A 9,679-nucleotide genomic window follows, 5' to 3' on the forward strand; every position below is an offset into this window, starting at 1 on the left:
GTTGAAGAACACAAATCTGTTTCATATTTATCAAAACCAGATTCCAAAATAACAACATCATAAAACTGTTAAAAATAGTTTATCATCTTAACCTCAAAACCAATATCAAACTCAACAGTTGATAATCAACGGTAGTTTAAAAATCATAGTTTATACTCAACGGTAGTTTAAAAACTCACTTAGATCCTCAAAAATAGAATCATAAACCACACTGTTTAAAACATTAATCTGCATCTGTTAGATCCATTATTCATCTCTTGTAAAAGTATAGAAAAAGTATTCTACAAGTCTTGACAGAAGGATATCTTCCACAGAAGACAACAGAGGACTAACGACAGAAGCCTTATATTCGAGCAAGTAAAGTGTGACAGAGCCTCTGATGTCTCTCACAGAGGTTCTGGAAAATGGTCCTCTGTCAATAAGAACATGCAAGTCAATGACAACAGAGCCTCTGAGATGGCTCACAGAGGGTCTGCGGATTTCGTCTCCTTTGAAGATTATGTTCCAACTATTTTTCAATGGTTATTAGCTGCATGTGCTTCTCACGTGACTAGGACTTAATCGACTTTATTTGGACGGCTTAGATGATTTCACGCATCAAGATCTTGTAAGTAAGGTCGTTAGGAACTAGTATAAATAACGGCTAAGGCCTTTGTAATCTGTCTGCTTCCTGTATTGTAATCGTCAATATTTTCAATTGAATGAATTGAAAAACCTTTGAAGCAATTCTCATGTGTTCATCTTCTTCCTCATCTTGACTGTGTATTCTTGATTTATTTACTCTGTTTTGTTCTTATTATTGTTTCCGCTGCACTTTAATCGTCTTAGTGTTCATTCAGAGTATTAGATCAAATATCAAAGCTGAATTTAAGGTCCAACAGCATCCTTTTTACCCGAAAACAGATTCGAAACAGTAACAGCTTATCTGCTGTTTAAAACAGTATAACGTCTTCGAAATCCAGATTCAACAATTAAGCCACAAATACATAAAGGAATCAGTTTCAAAACTACTCACCTTATCAAACAGCTTTCTTGATGAAAATCACACAGCAAAAGCTTATTCTTAACACATAATCTTCAAGAACACCTTAACTCACACACAGRTTCTTTTCTAAGAGAGTGACAGTGATAAGGATAACCTTATCAAACTCTTCTTTAAATATCCTCACCTAGGCGGTGGAGGATTTTAATAATAAAACTTCAAAGGCGGTGAAAACTTTTGTCCAATAGAAATTACTTTGGACGGTGGATTTTGCATTATAAAATTCATGATTTCTTAACCATGAAGATATAAGTTTCTCAATAATAAAATAATGATTCCACCTGAATCATTTAAACACAATAAACACCACCTCATGTATGCTTCATATCACATGTATGTATGTATGTATAAATCATATATGTCATGTCATCTTTTCACATATATGCATGCACAATATCACGTTCACATATATAGTTCATGCATTTCTACTTTGGTATGCATATTTCACGTAATCCATATAATAAATATGTATAAATTACCTCAATCCCAGGTTGTCTCAAACCTGGTTATAACATATTTCATTGTAGATGAGGAATGCATAATCCAACGGTAGGTTGAAGAAAAGACCATACATGATGGTCATGATGTTAATGTTCCCTTGATCCATGCTCCCGAGCTTGCAAGTGAGGGCTTGGTTCAGGATCGAAAAGAACATGTTCCACATTGGAGGCAAGAATTGCCTCTTGAAGTCAGTTGCGTTGCGAAGGTCATGGTTGTAACCCAACATCTTGATGAAATGGAGGATGTCTGAACTTGTAGGTGGCTCGGCATAATGTTCGATATTGAGTTCCTGGCGAGTTGGGATATATAAGACTTTTGAAACTTTTGCGCKGGAGATCTTCACCGAGCAAACCATGTCATTTGGGACATCAATGTCCCCCATGATCCCACGGTTCTCCGGGAAGAACTCGCAGGTTTGCCAATATTGTTGCACGTACTTCAATGGCACCCCGTTGTCGAAAAGGGTGAGTGCAGGTTGGAGAATACAGTTCTGAAAGAACTCAATCATAATGGCGAAACCGTCTTCAAACAGGTTTGTGCGAAGGTCGATTGTGTGATTGTTAGGTTTGATTGGCAAGAAAACTAGTGCACGGCTGTCAGTATCGGTCAACTAAACATGGTTGTCGTTGTTGTGAGATTTGTGAGATGCGGAGGAAGCCATTGTTTGAAATTAGAAGAATTTGCAGGTTTGTAGGTTCGTCTTAGGTTCTTTGAAGATTATGTTTACGTAAAGAAGAAATTTGTGGGGATGATGGGTTTTTATAGGTGGAAAAGTGGAAGGGTTTTTGGTTAAAAAATTATTATTTAAAAGGTAATGATGGTGGTTTAGGACGTTTGGGGAAAGGTATTGGTGATGGTGATCGTGGCCTTAAACCAGCACAGTGTCATAAATGCAGGAGGACACATGTCAAATTGGGGTGGTTGGAAGGGTAATATGGAGGGGAGTCTAGGGAACATGCCATTTGATTGTGTCAGGCACGTGTAAGGATGACGTTTGGGTGTTTTTAGGGATAATTATTAAAAAAAAATTATCCCAAAGGATATTTCAAGAATATAATCCAAAAAAAATATTTAAATTTAAAATTCTATCTAATTGGAAGATAAATACTAATTACGACGTTTTGGTCTTCTAAAAACCACTTGTATAGTTTTTAGGCACAAAAGCTGCAATTTTGTATGATCTTAAAAAGATTTTTCAATTAAAGATAGGTTTTTGGGAAAAAAAAAATAGATTTGTCATGGTACTAGAGGTGCTCTGGTTGGTCATGACATTTGGGTAGGGAACCAGAGCCGATGATGAATTTATTCATCGATGGAATGTTGGGTTTCTTATGAATTAAACCAGAGGCTCTGATTAAGCATTGGAAACCCTTGGATGGAAAAACATACCCTTAAAGTAGGACCAGAGGAGCTCTGGTTGAATGCAGGGGATGAATCATCATTTATATAGCATTTTTGTGATCCAGAGGCTCTGGATAGACGAACCAGAGGCTCTGGATGGGAAAATGCATACTTTGTGCAATATAGATGTATGATGATGAATGCAAAACTCCCCCTCAAATGATGCATAGGGTTGTGCAAGGAGTTAAAAAAATCCCCCAAGAATCAATAAGGAGTGTAAATGGGAGGACCAGAATCTCTGGTCTATACAACCAGAGGCTCTGGTTGTGAATGATGATGCAAAAATATGTGAAATATGGTTAAGATGATGTATATGGATATGAAAAAGATGGGTCTTTTATAATAGAGGGCTCTGGTTCCAAAGACTTCTAATCCAGAAGATCTGGTCTTTAGAACCAGAGGCTCTGGTTATTAAGGTGATGCAAAAATGATGAATGGATGTATTTATAAGATGCTTTGTGAAGTCCAAATTGGACCAGAGGGCTCTGGTCGCAACGGACTTGAAAACTAGAAGCTTTGGTCTTTGGAACCAGAGGCTCTGGTTGCAAGAATGATAAAATATGACTAAGTAATGTATGAGTGAGTGAAGGAGACCAATTTTGGGACCAAAGAGGCTATGGTCTCAAAAGATTGGAATCCAGAGGCTCTGGTCTATGGAACTAGAGGCTCTAGATGGAAAGGGGTACTTAGTGAAGAATCACAAAGCATTTGCTTTGGACCAAAGGGGCTCTGGTTCCAAAGTCGATGAAAACTTTTGGCCATAAATTAAACAAGTATTTCTAATTGGCCAGAGGCTCTGGTCTTTAGAACCAGAGGCTCTGGTTTAGAGTACTTGGGGATTGTGGCCTTAGTATGTATCACTTGTAGGCATAACCATGAGATATTGAGGATCTCTGGTTTTAAACTTTGGATTGCCTCTAAGTGATGAGATTCAGCATACCCATCTTGCTGACAAGAAATAAAAATCTTTTCTCATCAAGAGCTTTTATGAAAATGTCAGCAAGTTGAATCTCTGTAGGAACAAAATACATTTCTATTGTACCTTTTTTGACATTGTCTTCCAGAAAGTGGTTCCTTACATCGATGTGTTTGGTCTTGGAATGCTACACAGGATTTGTAGAGATGGTTATGGCACTCTTGGAGTCACTGAGGATGGGAATCTTTTCATATTCAAAGCCATTGTCCTTAAGCTGAGTCTTCATCCAGCAAACTTGTGAGCAACAACTAGCAGCAGCAACATATTATGCTTCTACTGTAGAGAATGAAACACAATTCTGTTTTCTGGATGTCCAACTTACCAGCTTGTCCCCCAAGAGTTGACAGCTTTCAGACGTATTCTTTCTATCAAGCTTGCAACCTGCATGATCTACATCTGTGAATGTTATTAGATCAAAGCTAGAGTTCTTAGGACACCAGAGACCTAATGAAGGGGTTCCCTTGAGATATATAAAGATCCTCTTGACTGCAGAGAAATGAGATTCCTTAGGATTAGCTTAATACCTTGCACAAAGACATGTAGCAAACATAATATCTGGTCTACTAGAAGTTAGATACATGAGTGATCCAATCATGCCTCTGTAGGGACAGATTTTCCTGATGGATCAGCAAACAACTTAGCTCATGTGGCCATTGGTGTTCTCGAATTTGAGAGAGAGTATTTCTTCATAAGGTCAGTCACATACTTGGACTAATTGATGAAAGTCCCTTCTGGAGTTTGTTTTATTTGAAGACCRAGGAAGAAACTAAGTTCTCCCATCATATTCATCTCAAATTTGCTTTTCATCAGCTCTGAGAATTTTTCGCAAAATTTAGCATTGGTAGATCCAAATATAATATCGTCCACATATATTTTCACAAGTATTATGTCACCTTTATGCTTTTTGAGAAAGAGGGTAGTATTGATCGTACCATTTTCAAATCCATTGTCGATTAGGAAGGTAGAGAGAGTATCATACCAGTCCTTGGGTGCTTGTTTCAGCCCATAGAGGGCTTTGTTCAGAAAGTAGATGTACTCTGGATGCTTTGGATCTTCAAACCCAGGGGGATGCTGCATGTATACTTCTTCTTGAAGTTTGCCATTGAAGAAGGTAGACTTGACATCCATCTCATAAACCTTGAAGCCTTTGTGTGATGCATAGGCTAGGTATATTCTGATGGCTTCAAGTCTTACAACAGGAGCAAATATTTCATCGTAGTCTATCCTTTCTTTCTGGCAGTAGCCCCTGGCAACAAGCCTGGCCTTGTTCCTTACTACTATGCCATATTCATCTTTCTTGTTTCTGAAGACCCATTTGGTTCCTATGGCCGTCTTCCCTTTGGGTAGAGGCATGCGGGACCACACGTTGTTTCTCTTAAACTAGAGTAGTTCTTCTTGCATTGTGTCTATCTAGTTTGGATCTTGTACGGCTTCATAAATCTTCTTTGGTTCGATCATGCTCAAAAAATTGGCGAAGAGGCATTCATTGGCTGTAGCTGATCTCGTCTTGACACCAGATGATGGATCACCAATGATTTGGTGATGTGGATGGTCTTTTGTCCACTTGGTGCATGATTAAGGTTCTGGAGCAACAAGATGTAGTTCTTCGTCAACCGATGGAACTGCTTTCTCCCCCTCGAAGAGATCATCTCCAGAGTGATGCTCTTGTTCTGGTTCTAGTTCTGAAGACACAGAAGAAGTAGATGGTGAAGCAACATGAGTTTCAGAAAGAGTTGTACCTTAAGTATTGGAGACTTCATGTTCTTCATCGGCTCTGGAAAAGGGTTTTGCAATTGGTGCTAACTCTGATTCATTTGGTTTGCCAAGTGATGAATCAGAGGCTCTCTGTTGAAGTCCGAGTCCTGAGCTGTTGTGTCCAAAAGTCATGGGTGAAGAATCATCAAAGGACACGTTGATGCTTTCGATGACGATCTTTGTCCTTTTGATGAAAACTCTGTAGGCCTTGGTGGTTTGAGAATAGCCTAGAAAGATCCCTTCATCAACTTTCTTGTCGAACTTGCCAAGATATTTCCTATCATTGAGTAAAAAGCATTTGCACCCAAAGACGTGAAAATATTTGACATTAGGTCTTATTTGATTGATGAGCTCATAGGGAGTCTTCTAATGCCTCTTGTTGATGATTGACCAGTTCTGGGTGAAGCAAGCATGGTTCTTGCTTCTTCCACTAAGTTTCTGTTCCTTCGCTCCACTACTCCATTTTGTTGAGGAGTTCTTGCAGCTGAAAAGTTTTGGGAAATGCCTTCACTGATGAGATATTCATCGATTCTGGCATTTCTGAATTCAATTCAATTGTCATTTCTAACTTTGATGAGTTTGCGCTGTAGAAGGACTTGGAGTCTTTTCATCACCCCGATGAGGAGTTCAGGAACGTCTGATTTCTTCTTTACAAACTCAACCCAAGTGTATATGGAGTATTCATCAACTAGTACCAAGATGTACTTCTTTCCAGAGAGGCTTTGTGTAGAGATGGGCCCACAGAGATCTATGTGGATCATGTCCAAGGGCTTGGTGTAGGAGGTTTCTGACTTTGTTTTATGAGAGACCCGTTTCAGCTTTCCCATCTCACAGGCTGCGCATAGATGGTCTTTTTCGAAATTAAGATCTGGAATCCCCTTTACCAGCTTCTGTTTGGCTAGCTTCCTTAGAACGTCAAAGTTCAGATGTGAGAACTTCTGATGCCATAGCCAATTTTCATCACTCTTATGGATACAAGGCAGAGGGTGTCTTGTCCCACAGAGGATTGAAAATCCAGAAGATAGAGATTCCTTTCTCTCTCTTTGCCTTTATGATGGTTTGGTCCGGCTGTGTTTCGATGATGCAGAAACCCTTGCGAAATCTGACTTCAAGACCCTTGTCGCAGAAATGGCTTATGCTTAGTAAGTTATGCTTCAGACCTTCAACATAAGCCACTTTGCTGATGGAGATGTTGCCTTTTATGAGTGTGTCGTATCCCTTAATGGTACCCTTACTGTTGTCTCCAAAAGTGACAGAGCCAAAAAGTTTGTCGATGAATGAGGACAACTGAATTTTATCACCAGTGATGTGCCTGGAGCAACCTGAATTCATATACCATGGTTGCACATGCTGGTCCTGCAAGACAAGTTAAGGGTTTTTAGGTACCCATTTCATAATGGGGCCACGTTGGTTAGTCGGAGATACAACATCTCTCTTTTCATCAGCCCTCTTGGGAGTGGGCTGATTTCATTACCCTTATGACGGGTGTCGAGTCCGGCAAATAATAAAATTTATGAAATTAAGCCTATTATCTCTAAAACACAACTTGTGATAGTGATAAGTAGGGTCGTCTCCTCAGGGACTCGGTGTTAACCGTAAGTCCAAGACGTAACCGCGTGCAAATTCATTGACATTAAAACAATATATAAAAGGGGGGGGTTGGAAGATTTATACATAGCCTAAAAATGCAAAATAAATTGAGAACTTAAACAATAATGAATAAATTCTAGTGATGAGTGTAACTAGTTCTTTATCAAATCATGTATCATTGACTTGTATAAAAACATTTTCTTAATAGATTTTAGACCGGCCGTAAGTGTCAACACGTGCCAAACACTCCGCTTGTCCTTATAATTAAACTAACATGAGAAGCTCGATAGATTAGTTCCTAATTGATTGAGTTGATTCTAGTCAYGGACGTAAAATTCAACCTACCAATCGCCTTACGTATTAGACAAGCACCAATCCTAACTAATGAACGGAAGCCCGAACATTTAAGTTAGATTACACAGTCYTATAATGCAAACCAAAGAACTTGATTTTCTATTGATGCACTATTTGCTACCAAKTGRAAATTAAGAACAATTACAAGTTCCTAATCACGACTAGCAATTCAAATTTAGGCTAAAGGATTCAAGGGATCCTTCTCAAAACCAAAATCCTAAAAATGAAAGAACGATTCAGAACGAGAATTTGCGTAAATAAAATTCAATTAAGGCTCAATGTTAAACAAGTCTCAACAAAATTCAATGCAAACTAATTATAATCTCATCACTAGAATCAGAAAATTAGCAACCCATAATTTTAATCCGAAACAGAAATTAAACTTACGGATGGTAGAGAATTGTAGAGTATGAAGAACCCTAAGTTGAGAAATCTAAATTCATCTCTAAAATCTGGAAATGGATTTCAGTTTGCTTACAACATTTTGATTCCTCCCTCTTGATTCTGCTACTTCTCCTCTYGATCGTTACCTGCTGTCCTCTTTTTCTATTGCTGTCCAATAGAACAACTTGTTGCTACCGCTCGATCCGCTGCTTGCTGCTGCCTCCTTCTTGATGACAGCCCTCTCGATTTCTCTCGCGACAGCCCCCTTCGATAGATTCCTCTGCCTTCGACCGGTTCTGTCCAACCGAGCCAGAAAATTGACAGCCCTCTTCTTTTTTTGTTTTCAATCCAATCGAACCTCCCTTCTCTCCCAATCGGACAGCCTTTAAACACACCTCCATCTCTTGTCGCTGCCCACGATCTCCCGTCTCTACCTCGATCGACGCCCACGTTGCTGCTGCTCACGTCTCTCTGCTCCCGACTTCTCTCACTGCACGTTTCTCTCGGTTTCTAATTTGGGCAGCAGCCTTGGGCTGCTGCTGTTTGGGCTGTCTTCTTCTTTTTTATTTTTTCCATGGGCTGCAGTTGTGGGCAGCATACTTGGGCTGCTGTTTGGGCCACAAAAATAACACAAAATCAACACATTTTCAACTCAAATAGTCTCTAGAAGTTAAATTAAATTGACCCCTTTTAAGCATAAATTTGTATAAATTTGGACTTATCAAATCCCCCCGCACTTAGATCATTGTCTGTCCCGACAATGACTTTAGTTAACACGTAGTTATAAAAATCGAATCTGACGAGAATGTTAACACATATAGCACATCATGAGTTTGAGATTTGCAACAAAGCATTGAAAAGAGGATGCACACGCAATCAAGTAGACACAAGCTAATCTCGAGAACTCTCACGAATGGGATTAACGAAGCAACACTCGGTTCACTCCTTGGGTTAAAGTGTATCGCTCAAATCGTCAATGTCTAGCATGTACCTACCATATACTTGAAAAGTCTCTCACTCTCCACTACTTGGATAAAATACATGCTTATAAATCAAAAGGTCTTAAAAGGTGTAACGAAAACAAGGTTTGGGGTACGGTAGGGAAATATTTAGGGAAAGTGACTAAGACCTAACACCAATGGAGAATATGGCTACTCAACTACACTTTATTTTTATTTTCTCAAAGGACTTTTGCATTTATCTTTGAAGCTCATTCATTTTTGGACGATAGGGAATAGAGATGAAACGCTTATATTCAACCGTATTGTCATTTTCGTCGTCTATTTTTATTTTTTATTATTGACGACGTAATTTTGCTCTTCATATATATATACTTATATATATATATATATATACTTATATATACATATATATATTTTTTTTTCTTTTTTTGAATTTTCTGTTTTCTTTTTTTTCCTTTCATTTTTTTTCTTCCCGAACATACGAATTCTACTTTCAAGTATAAAGGGATATTGGGATCACTCCATTGGTGCTTCGTCGGGTGAGTCTTGTTTGGATTGGTTCATGATGTGGGTGACAAAGGAAATAGGCTAAGGCTCAAAGTGGTGTGCAAAAGGGATAATAACAACATAAGGGGTAGGCTTAAGGCTAGTGGTTTAACACAAAAATGAGCAAACGATGGCCTTTATCATGTTTATTAGCATGTAAATATCATG

The sequence above is a fragment of the Cynara cardunculus genome, assembly GCF_001531365.2.
Source record: "Cynara cardunculus var. scolymus isolate 2C chromosome LG 16, CcrdV1, whole genome shotgun sequence".
Lineage (NCBI taxonomy): Eukaryota > Viridiplantae > Streptophyta > Magnoliopsida > Asterales > Asteraceae > Cynara > Cynara cardunculus.